The sequence below is a fragment of the Petromyzon marinus genome, chromosome 66 (genome assembly GCF_048934315.1).
Source record: "Petromyzon marinus isolate PM22_M1 ecotype Great Lakes invasive population chromosome 66, UKy_Petmar_22M1.pri1.0, whole genome shotgun sequence".
NCBI lineage: Eukaryota > Metazoa > Chordata > Hyperoartia > Petromyzontiformes > Petromyzontidae > Petromyzon > Petromyzon marinus.
The window spans coordinates 1,025,087-1,041,559 of NC_133732.1; the positions used below are offsets into that span (position 1 = coordinate 1,025,087).

The following is a 16,473-nucleotide window of genomic DNA, read 5'->3' on the forward strand; positions in this document are numbered from 1 at the left end:
GTCTCTGAGTGATGAGTCTATGGGTGTATGTGTGATGAGTCTATGAGTATCTGTGTGGTGAGTCTATGGGTCTCTGTGTGGTGAGTCTATGGGTCTCTGTGTAGTGAGTCTATGGGTCTCTGTGTGGTGAGTCTGGGTCTCTGTGTGGTGAGTCTATGAGTCTCTGTGTGGTGAGTCTGTGGGTCTCTGTGTGATGAGTCTATGAGTCTCTGTGTGGTGAGTATATGAGTCTCTGTGTGGTGAGTCTATGGGTCTCTGTGTAGTGAGTCTATGGGTCTCTGTGTGGTGAGTCTGGGTCTCTGTGTGGTGAGTCTATGAGTCTCTGTGTGGTGAGTCTATGGGTCTCTGTGTGGTGAGTCTGTGGGTCTATGTGTGGTGAGTCTATGAGTCTCTGTGTGGTGAGTCTATGATAAGCCACTTCGTTGGGCTATCATTTGTGGCCAGGTTGCTTCTGATAAAGAATTACAAAGCTCAGAGAGCCTGATCAGAATCAGACTCAAATCTTGACCCTCTCAGCTGGACGAACGAACTTGAGACTTGAGACCGAGTGGGCGGGGTTAAGGACGGAGGGGGCGGGGCTGGATAGGTACAAGGCGGGGCTAGAAAGATAAGAGGCGGGGTTAAGGACGGAGGGGGCGGAGCTAAGAGGTGTATGGGGCGGAGCTAGATACGTAAGGGGCGGCGCAGGAGATTTAGGGGGCGGGGTAAAGGATGAAAGGGGCGGGTTTCGCAGAAGTCGGGGGGCTTTGTAAGACGGGGCTGGAAACGGGCAGGGCAAAGGGAAAGAGGGGGCGGGACAAACCATAAAGGGGCGTGGCTAGTTCAGTAGGGGGCGGTGCTATGTGTGTAGAGGCGTGACTAGACGCGTTGGAGGCGGGACGATACGCGAGTGGGCGGGGCGAGGAGTGCAAAGGGGGCGGGGGCTACGCGGCAGCTCGAAGTCTTCCGGGCCGGGCACTTTAGTTAAAAGTGGTCTCCATTAACAAGTCAAACAACTACAACAACTAAACAACAACAACTAAACAACAACTAAACAACCAACAAGGACGACGTCGACAGCAGCAGCAGCAGCAGCGGCGGCCGCCACGATCACGGTGAGCGCCTGACCGCCCGCTCGCTCGCCCGCCCGCCCCGCGTCCTTCTCCAGCGGGACGGTGGCCGTGGGGCTCCGCGGTCCCCCCCCCCTCTCTCTCTCTCGCCTGCTCCTCTCGCTCCGCGGTCCCCTCTCTCTCTCTCGCCTGCTCCTCCTCCTGCTGCTCCTCTCGCTCCGCTGTGGCTCGCGGCCTCCTCCTCCTGCTCCTCGCTGGGCCCGTGGTGGGGGGTGTGTGTGGGGGGGGTCTCGCCCCGGCACTCGGCCCCGGCACTCGGCCCCGGCCGCCTCCACCACGGCCGCCGGGAGGAGGGCCGCCGGGAGGAGGGCCGCCGCCGCCGACGCCGCCGCAGCCGGCAGATTAGTCGCGGTCGCGGGCAATGCGCATGCGCGGAGGCAGTGCGATTGAATGGTTGAGTGCGGCGAGGGGGGGGGGTCCGAATTTCGCATGGGGGGGTGGGGGGGGGGGTCCAGATCTGGCAGGAGGGGGGGTGGGGGCTCGGATCTTACATGGGGGGGCAGGGGGGTCCGAATGTGGCAGGAGGGGTGAAGGGGGTGGGGGCTCGGATCTTACATGGGGGGGGGGGGTCCGAATGTGGCAGGAGGGGTGAAGGGGGGCACGGATCTTACATGGGGGGAGGGGGGTCCGAATGTGGCAGGAGGAGGGAAGGGGGGTCCGAATTTCGCATGGGGGGGTGGGGGCACGGATGTTACATGGTGGAGGTGGGTGGGGGGTCCGAATGTGGCAGGAGCAGGGTGAAGGGGGGTCCTTATGTGGCAGGGTGATGGTGGTGCTGGTGGTGTTGGGCACGCGAGGTGCTGTCGGTGTGGAAGGAGCGGTGGGATTGTGATCGCGTGTCCGTCGGTGACCCCCTCCTCCTGCGAGGAGACGGGAGCGGTGGGAGTGGAGCCCAACTCAACAGCACTTGCCACCCTGGGGCCACTGGAGGCTACACGGGGGAGCTTTGTCTTTGTGGCGAGCCGAGATGGCGATCTGCAACTTGGCAAAGTGGAACAGAAAGTGAAGTCCACGGCAGCGTGGGGAGAGATCCCTGCTGCAAGGGAATGGCGTGGGGCCTTCATCCAGCAGTGGATAGACCGTGGTGGTGGTAGTGGTGAATACAACGTGAGTTACAGACAGTGTGAGTGGTAGGGGTAGTGTGAGTGGTAGGGGTAGAGGCAGTGTGAGTGGTAGGGGTAGAGGCAGTGTGAGTGGTAGGGGTAGAGGCAGTGTGAGTGGTAGGGGTAGGGGTAGTGTGAGTGGTAGGGGCAGTGTGAGTGGTAGGGGTAGTGACAGTGTGAGTGGTAGGGGTAGAGGCAGTGTGAGTGGTAGGGGTAGAGGCAGTGTGAGTGGTAAGGGTAGAGGCAGTGTGAGTGGTAGGGGTAGAGGCAGTGTGAGTGGTAGGGGTAGAGGCAGTGTAAGTGGTAGGGGTAGTGTGAGTGGTAGGGGTAGAGGCAGTGTGAGTGGTAGGGGTAGTGTGAGTGGTAGGGGTAGAGGCAGTGTGAGTGGTAGAGGCAGTGAGTGGTAGGGATAGATACAGTGTGAGTGGTAGGGGAAGAGGCAGTGTGAGTGGTAGGGGCAGTGTGAGTGGTAGGGGTAGAGGCAGTGTGAGTGGTAGGGGTAGAGGCAGTGTGAGTGGTAGGGGTAGGGGCAGTGTGAGTGGTAGGGGTAGAGGCAGTGTGAGTGGTAGGGGTAGAGGCAGTGTGAGTGGTAAGGGTAGAGGCAGTGTGAGTGGTAGTGTGAGTGGTAGGGGTAGAGGCAGTGTGAGTGGTAGGGGTAGAGGCAGTGTGAGTGGTAGGGGTAGTGGGAGTGTGAGTGGTAGGGGTAGGGGCAGTGTGAGTGGTAGGGGTAGGGGCAGTGTGAGTGGTAGGGGTAGAGGCAGTGTGAGTGGTAGGGGTAGAGGCAGTGGTAGGGGTAGAGACAGTGTGAGTAGTAGGGGTAGAGGCAGTGTGAGTGGTAGGGGTAGAGGCAGTGTGAGTGGTAGGGGTAGGGGCAGTGTGAGTGGTAGGGGTAGAGGCAGTGTGAGTGGTAGGGGTAGAGGCAGTGTGAGTGGTAGGGGTAGTGTGAGTGGTAGGGGTAGAGGCAGTGTGAGTGGTAGGGGCAGAGGCAGTGTGAGTGGTAGGGGTAGAGGCAGTGTGAGTGGTAGGGGTAGTGTGAGTGGTAGGGGTAGATACAGTGTGAGTGGTAGGGGTAGATACAGTGTGAGTGGTAGGGGTAGAGGTAGTGTGAGTGGTAGGGGGGCAGGCAGTGTGAGTGGTAGGGGTAGAGGCAGTGAGTGGTAGGGGTAGTGTGAGTGGTAGGGGTAGAGGCAGTGTGAGTGGTAGGGGTAGTGTGAGTGGTAGGGGTAGATACAGTGTGAGTGGTAGGGGTAGAGGCAGTGTGAGTGGTAAGGGTAGAGGCAGTGTGAGTGGTAGTGTGAGTGGTAGGGGTAGAGGCAGTGTGAGTGGTAGGGGTAGAGGCAGTGTGAGTGGTAGGGGTAGAGACAGTGTGAGTGGTAGGGGTAGAGACAATGTGAGTGGTAGGGGTAGAGGCAGTGTGAGTGGTAGGGGTAGAGGCAGTGTGAGTGGTAGGGGTAGAGGCAGTGTGAGTGGTAGGGGTAGTGGCAGTGTGAGTGGTAGGGGTAGAGGCAGTGTGAGTGGTAGGGGTAGAGGCAGTGTGAGTGGTAGGGGTAGAGGCAGTGTGAGTGGTAGGGGTAGAGGCAGTGTGAGTGGTAGGGGTAGAGGCAGTGTGAGTGGTAGGGGTAGAGGCAGTGTGAGTGGTAGGGGTAGTGGCAGTGTGAGTGGTAGGGGTAGAGGCAGTGTGAGTGGTAGGGGTAGAGGCAGTGTGAGTGGTAGGGTAATGGCAGTGTGAGTGGTAGGGGCAGTGTGAGTGTGAGTGGTAGGGGTAGAGGCAGTGAGAGTGGTAGGGGTAGAGGCAGTGGTAGGGGTAGAGACAGTGTAAGTGGTAGGGGTAGAGACGGTGTGAGTGGTAGGGGTAGTGGGAGTGTGAGTGGTAGGGGTAGGGGCAGTGTGAGTGGTAGGGGTAGAGGCAGTGTGAGTGGTAGGGGTAGAGGCAGTGTGAGTGGTAGGGGTAGAGGCAGTGTGAGTGGTAGGGGTAGAGGCAGTGTGAGTGGTAGGGGTAGAGGCAGTGTGAGTGGTAGGGGTAGTGGCAGTGTGAGTGGTAGGGGTAGTGGCAGTGTGAGTGGTAGGGGTAGAGGCAGTGTGAGTGGTAGGGGTAGAGTCAGTGTGAGTGGTAGGGGTAGAGGCAGTGTGAGTGGTAGAGGCAGTGTGAGTGGTAGAGGCAGTGTGAGTGGTAGGGGTAGAGGCAGTGGCAGGGGTAGGGGTAGAGGCAGTGTAAGTGGTAGGGGTAGTGGCAGTGTGAGTGGTAGGGGTAGAGACAGTGTGAGTGGTAGGGGTAGTGGCAGTGTGAGTGGTAGGGGTAGAGGCAGTGAGTGGTAGGGGTAGAGGCAGTGTGAGTGGTAGGGGTAGTGGCAGTGTTAGTGGTTGGGGTAGAGGCAGTGTGAGTGGTAGATACAGTGTGAGTGGTAGGGGTAGAGGCAGTGTGAGTGGTAGGGGTAGAGGCAGTGTGAGTGGTAGGGGTAGAGGCAGTGAGTGGTAGGGGTAGCAGCAGTGTGAGTGGTAGGGGTAGAGGCAGTGTGAGTGGTAGGGGTAGAGGCAGTGTGAGTGGTAGGGGTAGAGGCAGTGTGAGTGGTAGGGGTAGAGGCAGTGTGAGTGGTAGGGGTAGAGGCAGTGTGAGTGGTAGGGGTAGTGTGAGTGGTAGGGGCAGTGTGAGTGGTAGGGGCAGTGTGAGTGCTAGGGGTAGAGACAGTGTGAGTGGTAGGGGTAGAGGCAGTGTGAGTGGTAAGGGTAGAGGCAGTGTGAGTGGTAGGGGTAGAGGCAGTGTGAGTGGTAGGGGTAGTGTGAGTGGTAGGGGTAGTGGCAGTGTGAGTGGTAGGGGAAGAGGCAGTGTGAGTGGTAGGGGTAGAGGCAGTGTGAGTGGTAGGGGTAGGGGCAGTGTGAGTGGTAGGGGTAGAGGCAGTGTGAGTGGTAGGGGTAGAGGCAGTGTGAGTGGTAGGGGTAGAGGCAGTGTGAGTGGTAGGGGTAGAGGCAGTGTGAGTGGTAGGGGTAGAGGCAGTGTGAGTGGTAGGGGTAGTGTGAGTGGTAGGGGCAGTGTGAGTGGTAGGGGTAGGGGCAGTGTGAGTGCTAGGGGTAGAGACAGTGTGAGTGGTAGGGGTAGAGGCAGTGTGAGTGGTAAGGGTAGGGGCAGTGTGAGTGGTAGGGGTAGAGGCAGTGTGAGTGGTAGGGGTAGAGGCAGTGTGAGTGGTAGGGGTAGTGGCAGTGTGAGTGGTAGGGGAAGAGGCAGTGTGAGTGGTAGGGGTAGAGGCAGTGTGAGTGGTAGGGGTAGAGGCAGTGTGAGTGGTAGGGGTAGTGTGAGTGGTAGGGGTAGAGGCAGTGTGAGTGGTAGGGGTAGAGGCAGTGTGAGTGGTAGGGGTAGAGGCAGTTTGAGTGGTAGGGGTAGAGGCAGTGTGAGTGGTAGGGGTAGAGGCAGTGTGAGTGGTAGGGGTAGAGGCAGTGTGAGTGGTAGGGGTAGAGGCAGTGTGAGTGGTAGGGGTAGAGGCAGTGTGAGTGGTAGGGGTAGAGGCAGTGTGAGTGGTAGGGGTAGAGGCAGTGTGAGTGGTAGGGGTAGAGGCAGTGTGAGTGGTAGTGTGAGTGGTAGGGGCAGAGGCAGTGTGAGTGGTAGGGGTAGAGGCAGTGTGAGTGGTAGGGGCAGTGTGAGTGGTAGGGGCAGTGTGAGTGGTAGGGGCAGTGTGAGTGGTAGGAGTAGTGGCAGTGTGAGTGGTAGGGGTAGTGGCAGTGTTAGTGATCTCCCCCTGTTCTCCAGAGTGAGTGGAGTTTGCGTGATCTCCCCCTCTTCTCCAGAGTGAGTGAGTGGAGTTTGTGTGATCTCCCCCTGTTCTCCAGAGTGAATGGAGTTTGTGTTATCTCCCCCTGTTCTCCAGAGTGAGTGGAGTTTGTGTGATCTCCCCCTCTTCTCCAGAGTGAGTGAGTGGAGTTTGTGTGATCTCCCCCTGTTCTCCAGAGTGAATGGAGTTTGTGTTATCTCCCCCTGTTCTCCAGAGTGAGTGGAGTTTGTGTGATCTCCCCCTGTTCTACAGAGTGAGTGAGTGGAGTTTGTATGATCTCCCCCTGTTCTACAGAGTGAGTGAGTGGAGTTTGTGTGATCTCCCCCTGTTCTACAGAGTGAGTGAGTGGAGTTTGTGTGATCTCCCCCTGTTCTCCAGAGTGAGTGAGTGGAGTTTGTGTGATCTCCCCCTGTTCTCCAGAGTGAGTGGAGTTTGTATGATCTCCCCCTGTTCTACAGAGTGAGTGAGTGGGGTTTGTGTGATCTCCCCCTGTTCTGCAGAGTGAGTAGAGTTTGTATGATCTCCCCCTGTTCTACAGAGTGAGTGAGTGGGGTTTGTGTGATCTCCCCCTGTTCTACAGAGTGAGGGAGTGGAGTTTGTGTGATCTCCCCCTGTTCTACAGAGTGAGTGAGTGGAGTTTGTGTGATCTCCCCCTGTTCTACAGAGTGAGTGAGTGGAGTTTGTGTGATCTCCCCCTGTTCTACAGAGTGAGTGAGTGGAGTTTGTGTGATCTCCCCCTGTTCTACAGAGTAAGTGAGTGGAGTTTGTGTGATCTCCCTCTGTTCTACAAAGTGAGTGAGTGGGGTTTGTGTGATCTCCCCCTGTTCTGCAGAGTGACTGAGTGGAGTTTGTGTGATGTCCCCCTGTTCTGCAGAGTGAGTGAGTGGAGTTTGTATGATCTCCCCCTGTTCTACAGAGTGAGTGGAGTTTGTGTGATCTCCCCCTGTACTACAGAGTGAGTGAGTGGAGTTTGTGTGATCTCCCACTGTTCTACAGAGTAAGTGGAGTTTGTATGATCTCTCCCTGTCCTACAGAGTGATTCGAGTTTGTGTGATCTCCCCCTGTTCTACAGAGTGAGTGAGTGGAGTTTGTATGATCTCCCCCTGTTCTACAGAGTGAGTGAGTGGAGTTTGTGTGATCTCCCCCTGTTCTACAGAGTGAGTGAGTGGAGTTTGTATGATCTCCCCCTGTTCTACAGAGTGAGTGGAGTTTGTGTGATCTCCCCCTGTTCTACAGAGTGAGTGAGTGGAGTTTGTGTGATCTCCCACTGTTCTACAGAGTGAGTGAGTGGAGTTTGTATGATCTCTCCCTGTCCTACAGAGTGAGTGGAGTTTGTGTGATCTCCCCCTGTTCTACAGAGTGAGTGAGTGGAGTTTGTGTGATCTCCCCCTGTTCTACAGAGTGAGTGAGTGGAGTTTGTATGATCTTCGCCTGTTCTATAGAGTGAGTGGAGTTTGTGTGATCTCCCCCTGTTCTACAGAGTGAGTGGAGTTTGTATGGTGTTCCCCCGTTCTACAGAGTGACTGAGTGGAGTTTGTGTGATCTCCCCCTGTTCTACAGAGTGAGTGAGTGGAGTTTGTGTGATCTCCCACTGTTCTACAGAGTGAGTGGAGTTTGTGTGATCTCCCCCTGTTCTACAGAGTGAGTGAGTGGAGTTTGTGTGATCTCCCCCTGTTCTACAGAGTGAGTGAGTGGAGTTTGTATGATCTCCCCCTGTTCTACAGAGTGAGTGGAGTTTGTGTGATCTCCCCCTGTTCTACAGAGTGAGTGAGTGGAGTTTGTGTGATCTCCCACTGTTCTACAGAGTGAGTGAGTGGAGTTTGTATGATCTCTCCCTGTCCTACAGAGTGAGTGGAGTTTGTGTGATCTCCCCCTGTCCTACAGAGTGAGTGAGTGGAGTTTGTGTGATCTCCCCCTGTTCTACAGAGTGAGTGAGTGGAGTTTGTTTGATATCCCCCGTACTACAGAGTGAGTGGAGTTTGTGTGATGTCCCCCTGTTCTCCAGAGTGAGTGAGTGGAGTTTGTGTGATCTCCCCCTATTCTACAGAGTGAGTGGAGTTTGTGTGATCTCCTCCTGTTCTACAGAGTGACTGAGTGGAGTTTGTATGATCTCCCCCTGTTCTACAGAGTGACTGAGTGGAGTTTGTGTGATCTCCACCTGTTCTACAGAGTGAGTGAGTGGAGTTTGTGTGATCTCCCCCTGTTCTCCAGAGTGAGTGAGTGGAGTTTGTGTGATCTCCCCCTGTTCTACAGAGTAAGTGGAGTTTGTGTCATCTCCCCCTGTTCTACAGAGTGAGTGAGTGGAGTTTGTGTGATCTCCCCCTGTTCTACAGAGTGAGTGGAGTTTGTGTGATCTCCCCCTGTTCTACAGAGTGAGTGAGTGGAGTTTGTATGATCTCCCCCTGTTCTACAGTGAGTGGATGGAGTTTGTGTGATCTCCCCCTGTTCTACAGAGTGAGTGAGTGGAGTTTGTGTGATCTCTCCCTGTCCTGCAGAGTGAGTGAGTGGAGTTTGTGTGATCTCCCCCTGTCCTACAGAGTGAGTGAGTGGAGTTTGTGTGATCTCCCCCTGTCCTACAGCGTGAGTGAGTGGAGTTTGTGTGTTCTCCCCCTGTTCTACAGAGTGAGTGAGTGCAGTTTGTGTGATCTCCCCCTGTTCTACAGAGTGAGTGAGTGGAGTTTGTGTGTTCTCCCCCTGTTCTCCAGAGTGATTGAGTGGAGTTTGTGTGATCTCCCCCTGTTCTCCAGAGTGAGTGAGTGGAGTTTGTATGATCTCCCCCTGTTCTGCAGAGTGAGTGAGTGGAGTTTGTGTGATCTCCCCCTGTTCTACAGTGAGTTAGTGGAGTTTGTGTGATCTCCCCCTGTCCTACAGAGTGAGTGAGTGGAGTTTGTGTGATCTCCCCCTGTTCTCCAGAGTGAGTGAGTGGAGTTTGTGTGATCTCCCCCTGTTCTCCAGAGTGAGTTAGTGGAGTTTGTGTGATCTCCCCCTGTCCTACAGAGTGAGTGAGTGGAGTTTGTGTGATCTCCCCCTGTTCTCCAGAGTGAGTGAGTGGAGTTTGTGTGATCTCCCCCTGTTCTACAGAGTGAGTGGAGTTTGTGTGATCTCCCCCTGTTCTCCAGAGTGAGTGAGTGGAGTTTGTGTGATCTCCCCCTGTTCTACAGAGTGAGTGGAGTTTGTGTGATCTCCCCCTGTTCTGCAGAGTGAGTGAGTGGAGTTTGTATGATTTCCTCATGTGCGGCATGAGTTTCTTCACAGTGTGACCGGCATTGGCCAAACATCCCAATGCAAAAAAATGCCATTAAATTGTTCAATCAACATTGCACGTTGCTATTGCAGCAGTGGCTACAATAGACATAAAACCCAATCATCATCATCACCATCACACGGAAGATTATAGCAGCAGCTATAATGATGTTGATTTAAAATGCGGTGAGGAAGAAAAACCAGAGGAACCGGAGAAAAATCCACGCGACCACCACAGGGAGAGAGAGAGAGACGCAGACTTAAAATATTCAACAGATGGCAAGACGTGAACTATCTCGTGCTTTCGAGCCCGACCCTGACGATGCCTGCTGTATATTTGGTGGTGGCGAGTTCGACGTCACATTTATATACAGTGGTACCTCGGTTTGCACGTCGTTAATTCGTTCCGGCAGGGAGGACTCTTACCGAAAATGACGAATGCTCAAACGAATTTTTCCCATAAGAAATAATATTTTCATTCCAGAGTGTAAGAAATTATATTTTATATGGCATATTATACATTAATGGGGTTGTGTAACATAACTTAGAAACTGCTTAGTACTGAAATGCATACATACATTAAAATAAATGCATAAATAAATAAAACTTAACGTCACTTTACCTCGCTGACAGGAGTTAAAATGACAAGGAACACTGGAACATTCCGTAGAGTTCTAGCAAGGGGGTCGTGCACTGAACGAGGTCTACAGGCAGATTGAGGAGCGGCGCTTTGTCTCAGTCGTGAACGGGGTCTACGCAGGCACGCGGTGACTCATCACGACCCAGACAAGTTCTAGCAAGCAGCGTGTGGTAACCCTAGCAAGACGTCGCATCCCTAGCAAGACGTATCCCTAGCAAGACGTCGCATCCCTAGCAAGACGTCTTATCCCTAGCAAGACGTCGCATCCCTAGCAAGACGTCTTATCACTAGCAAGACGTATCCCTAGCAAGACGTATCCCTAGCAAGACGTAACCCTAGCAAGACGTCTTATCCCTAGCAAGACGTCGTATCACAAGCAAGACGTCGTATCACAAGACGTTGTATCACAAGACGTCGTACCCCAAGCAAGACGACGCATCCCTAGCAAGACGTTGCATCCCTAGCAAGAAGTCGCATCCCTAGCAAGACGTCGTATCACAAGACGTTGTATCACAAGACGTCATACCCCAAGCAAGACGTCGCATCCCTAGCAAGACGTCTTATCACAAGACGTCTTATCCCTAGCAAGACGTATCCCTAGCAAGACGTATCCCTAGCAAGACATATCCCTAGCAAGACGTATCACAAGCAAGACGTATCACAAGCAAAACGTATACCTAGCAAGACGTATCCCTAGCAAGACGTCTTATCCCTAGCAAGACGTCGTATCCCTAGCAAGACGTCGCATCCCTAGCAAGACGTCGTATCCCTAGCAAGACGTCGTATCCCTAGCAAGACGTGGCATCCCTAGCAAGACGTCGTATCACAAGACGTTGTATCACAAGACGTCGTACCTCAAGCAAGACGTCGCATCCCTAGCAAGACGTCTTATCCCTAGCAAGACGTCTTATCACAAGCAAGACGTCGTATCACAAGACGTTGTATCACAAGACGTCGTACCCCAAGCAAGACGTCGCATCCCTAGCAAGACGTCTTATCCCTAGACGTCTTATCACAAGACGTCTTATCCCTAGCAAGACGTATCCCTAGCAAGACGTATCCCTAGCAAGACGTATCCCTAGCAAGACATATCCCTAGCAAGACGTATCCCTAGCAAGACGTATCACAAGCAAGACGTATCACAAGCAAAACGTATACCTAGCAAGACGTATCCCTAGCAAGACGTATCCCTAGCAAAACGTATCCCTAGCAAGACGTATCCCTAGCAAGATGCATCCCTAGCAAGACGTATCACAAGCAAGACGTATCCCTAGCAAGACGTATCCCTAGCAAGACGTATCCCTAGCAAGACGTACCCCTAGCAAGACGTACCCTAGCAAGACGTACCCCTAGCAAGACGTATCCCTAGCAAGACGTATCCCTAGCAAGACGTATCCCTAGCAAGACGTATCACAAGCAAGACGTATCCCTAGCAAGACGTATCACAAGCAAGACGTATCACAAGCAGGACGTATCCCTAGCAAGACGTATCCCTAGCAAGACGTATCACAAGCAAGACGTTTCCCTAGCAAGACGTATCACAAGCAAGACGTATCCCTAGCAAGACGTATCCCTAGCAAGACGTATCCCTCGCAAGACGTCTTACCCCTAGCAAGACGTATCCCTAGCAAGACGTATCCCTAGCAAGACGTATCCTTAGCAAGACGTATCCCTAGCAAGACGTCTTATCCCTAGCAAGACGTATCCCTAGCAAGACGTATCCCTAGCAAGACGTATCCCTAGCAAGACGTATCACAAGCAAGACGTTTCCCTAGCAAGACGTATCCCTAGCAAGACGTATCCCTAGCAAGACGTATCCCTCGCAAGACGTCTTACCCCTAGCAAGACGTATCCCTAGCAAGACGTATCCCTAGCAAGACGTATCCCTAGCAAGACGTATCCCTAGCAAGACGTCTTATCCCTAGCAAGACGTATCCCTAGCAAGACGTCTTATCCCTAGCAAGACGTATCCCTAGCAAGACGTATCCCTAGCAAGACGTATCCCTAGCAAGACGTACCCCTAGCAAGATGTCTTATCCCTAGCAAGACGTATCCCAAGCAAGACGTATCCCAAGCAAGACGTATCCCTAGCAAGACGTATCCCTAGCAAGACGACGTATCCCTAGCAAGACGTCTTATCCCTAGCAAGACGTATCCCTAGCAAGACGTATCCCAAGCAAGACGTATCCCTAGCAAGACGTATCCCTAGCAAGACGTATCACAAGCAAGATGTATCACTAGCAAGACGTATCCCTAGCAAGACGTATCCCTAACAAGACGTATCCCTAGCAAGACGTATCACAAGACGTATCCCTAGCAAGACGTATCCCCAGAAAGACGTATCATTAGCAAGACGTATCCCTAGCAAGACGTATCCCTAGCAAGACGAATCACTAGCAAGACGTATCCCTAGCAAGACGTATCCCTAGCAAGACGTATCCCTAGCAAGACGTCTTATCCCTAGCAAGACGTATCCCTAGCAAGACGTATCGCTAGCAAGACGTATCCCTAGCAAGACGTATCCCTAGCAAGACGTATCCCAAGCAAGACGTATCCCTAGCAAGACGTATCCCTAGCAAGACGTATCCCTAGCAAGACGTATCACTAGCAAGACGTACCCCTAGCAAGACGTATCCCTAGCAAGACGTATCACTAGCAAGACGTATCCCTAGCAAGACGTATCCCTAGCAAGACGTCGTACCCCTAGCAAGACGTATCCCTAGCAAGACGTATCCCTAGCAAGACGTATCACAAGACGTATCCCTAGCAAGACGTATCCCAAGCAAGACGTATCCCTAGCATGACGTATCACAAGCAAGACGTATCCCTAGCAAGACGTATCCCTAGCAAGACGTATCACAAGACGTATCCCTAGCAAGACGTATCCCAGCAAGACGTATCCCTAGCAAGACGTATCCCTAGCAAGACGTATCACAAGACGTATCCCTAGCAAGACGTATCCCAAGCAAGACGTATCACTAGCAAGACGTATCCCTAGCAAGACGTATCCCTAGCAAGACGTATCCCTAGCAAGACGTATCACAAGACGTATCACTAGCAAGACGTATCCCAAGCAAGACGTATCCCTAGCAAGACGTATCCCTAGCAAGACGTATCACAAGACGTATCCCTAGCAAGACGTATCCCAAGCAAGACGTATCCCTAGCAAGACGTATCACAAGCAAGACGTATCACAAGCAGGACGTATCCCTAGCAAGACGTATCCCTAGCAAGACGTATCACAAGCAAGACGTTTCCCTAGCAAGACGTATCACAAGCAAGACGTATCCCTAGCAAGACGTATCCCTAGCAAGACGTATCCCTCGCAAGACGTCTTACCCCTAGCAAGACGTATCCCTAGCAAGACTTATCCCTAGCAAGACGTATCCCTAGCAAGACGTCTTATCCCTAGCAAGACGTATCCCTAGCAAGACGTATCCCTAGCAAGACGTATCACAAGCAAGACGTTTCCCTAGCAAGACGTATCCCTAGCAAGACGTATCCCTCGCAAGACGTCTTACCCCTAGCAAGACGTATCCCTAGCAAGACGTATCCCTAGCAAGACGTATCCCTAGCAAGACGTCTTATCCCTAGCAAGACGTATCCCTAGCAAGACGTCTTATCCCTAGCAAGACGTATCCCTAGCAAGACGTATCCCTAGCAAGACGTATCCCTAGCAAGACGTACCCCTAGCAAGATGTCTTATCCCTAGCAAGACGTATCCCAAGCAAGACGTATCCCAAGCAAGACGTATCCCTAGCAAGACGTATCCCTAGCAAGACGACGTATCCCTAGCAAGACGTCTTATCCCTAGAAAGACGTATCCCTAGCAAGACGTATCCCAAGCAAGACGTATCCCTAGCAAGACGTATCCCTAGCAAGACGTATCACAAGCAAGATGTATCACTAGCAAGACGTATCCCTAGCAAGACGTATCCCTAACAAGACGTATCCCTAGCAAGACGTATCACAAGACGTATCCCTAGCAAGACGTATCCCCAGCAAGACGTATCACTAGCAAGACGTATCCCTAGCAAGACGTATCCCTAGCAAGACGAATCACTAGCAAGACGTATCCCTAGCAAGACGTATCCCTAGCAAGACGTATCCCTAGCAAGACGTCTTATCCCTAGCAAGACGTATCCCTAGCAAGACGTATCGCTAGCAAGACGTATCCCTAGCAAGACGTATCCCTAGCAAGACGTATCCCAAGCAAGACGTATCCCTAGCAAGACGTATCCCTAGCAAGACGTATCCCTAGCAAGACGTATCACTAGCAAGACGTACCCCTAGCAAGACGTATCCCTAGCAAGACGTATCACTAGCAAGACGTATCCCTAGCAAGACGTATCCCTAGCAAGACGACGTATCCCTAGCAAGACGTATCCCTAGCAAGACGTATCACAAGACGTATCCCTAGCAAGACGTATCCCAAGCAAGACGTATCCCTAGCATGACGTATCACAAGCAAGACGTATCCCTAGCAAGACGTATCCCTAGCAAGACGTATCACAAGACGTATCCCTAGCAAGACGTATCCCAGCAAGACGTATCCCTAGCAAGACGTATCCCTAGCAAGACGTATCACAAGACGTATCCCTAGCAAGACGTATCCCAAGCAAGACGTATCACTAGCAAGACGTATCCCTAGCAAGACGTATCCCTAGCAAGACGTATCCCTAGCAAGACGTATCACAAGACGTATCACTAGCAAGACGTATCTCAAGCAAGACGTATCCCTAGCAAGACGTATCCCTAGCAAGACGTATCCCTAGCAAGACGTATCACAAGACGTATCCCTAGCAAGACGTATCCCAAGCAAGACGTATCCCTAGCAAGACGTATCCCAGCAAGACGTATCCCTAGCAAGACGTATCCCTAGCAAGACGTATCACAAGACGTATCCCTAGCAAGACGTATCCCAAGCAAGACGTATCCCTAGCAAGACGTATCCCTAGCAAGACGTATCCCTAGCAAGACGTATCCTAGCAAGACGTATCCCTAGCAAGACGTATCCCTAGCAAGACGTATCCCTAGCAAGACGTATCCCTAGCAAGACGTATCCCTAGCAAGACGTATCCCTAGCAAGACGTATCCCTAGCAAGACGTATCCCTAGCAAGACGTCGTATCCCAAGACATTTTTTTCTCGTCAAAACACGACGTGTTACCAAACTGGACGTATTCCAAAGCGATCGTGTACCGAGGTGTGACTATCCACGCTATCTAACCCAGGCGACCTGTGTTATGGATGATGTTGGTCGTGAAGGCCTACTTGGTGTTAAGCTGTACATTTGGATTTTGTGTCTTTCTCCCTCCCTGTAGTGGCGTGGATGTTTCTCCAGATCCTCCGGTTTTTATTATTACACGCTTTCATTATTACACGCTTTCATTTAACTCACTCTGTTGTTATAAACTAGTCTTCTTACACACTTTCATTTAACTCACTGTCTGTTGTTGTTGTTATTAACTAGTCTTCTTACACACTTTCATTTAACTCCTCTGTTGTTGTTGTTATAAACTAGTCTTCTTACACGCTTTCATTTAACTCACTGTCTATTGTTGTTGTTGTTATAAACTAGTCTTCTTACACACTTTCATTTAACTCACTGTCTGTTGTTGTAAACTAGTCTTCTTACACGCTTTCATTTAACTCACTCTGTTGTTGTTGTTGTTGTTATAAACTAGTCTTCTTACACGCTTTTATTTAACTAACTCTGTTGTTGTTGTTATAAACTAGTCTTCTTACACGCTTTCATTTAACTCGCTCTTATTCTTAGCTCTTTCGGTGAAGTCACGTTGAAGGGAAACAATAAAATAATAAAATATATATAAAACAATAAAAATTCTCACGACGTTTCCACCATAACGCAAATGGTCATCATCAGGTGTGAAATTTGGTTTTTTTACTCGCTCTGTTGTTGTTGTATCCTCAAATCTTATGACTCAATGTTAACCCACTTCCCAATGTGGTATCGACCGCAAACTTGGTATACTTATGTCATACCGATGACAATACTAGATTATATCATTACAAATAAAACAAATATTTTTAAACATTATTTTGTATATGTTATGTTTCGGCTTGGGTGTAATTGTCCACGCTCAACTGAAGTTGGCTGTAAATTAGCACGCGGTCCCCTTACGTTGTGGCAAGCTTCGGGGCAACTTCCTGGAGTCGTGGAGTTCTGCCATCACTAGTACGGTACATTTCATTAAAGCGTGTTGTTTATAAAAAAAAACGTATTTTAAAAATATTACTTGTTTCTCTCAATGTTTAGAATCGACGTCATGCGTTTAGAGTATTTGCCTCCTCCTATAAATGTCCACGTGATGATGAGGCCCACTTCTTTGAGCTATCATTTAGTGTGTAGGCCAGGTCGCTTTTGAAAAATATCTACTACACAGCGGCTCAATGGGGCCTTACCTGGCAAAATAAAAAATACTTTTGAGTAAATACGTAAAAAACAAAAAAATCGTCTTTCTTTTCAGCTGCCAGAGTGGAGGCATGATGTCCAGAAAGTATTTTCGGATTTAAGCCCTCGGGGCTATAGAGGTGGAGTGGGGGTTCCTTTACGTCTCGGGCGTTGTGGAGCGGCTGGGCAAAATTCCTCCCCAC

General features: G+C 51.5%; 1 protein-coding gene across 1 annotated transcript in view; it reads left to right on the top strand.

The window, feature by feature from the left end:
- Positions 1–911: 911 nt before the first annotated feature.
- The window catches only part of LOC116956576 (uncharacterized), a gene marked incomplete at its 3' end in the record, with an annotated part of 43,410 nt that continues 27,848 nt past the window's right edge, over positions 912–16,473 (top strand). Inside the window, exon 1 of the mRNA XM_076054371.1 lies at positions 912–1,094. The remainder of the gene's footprint in view (positions 1,095–16,473) is intronic.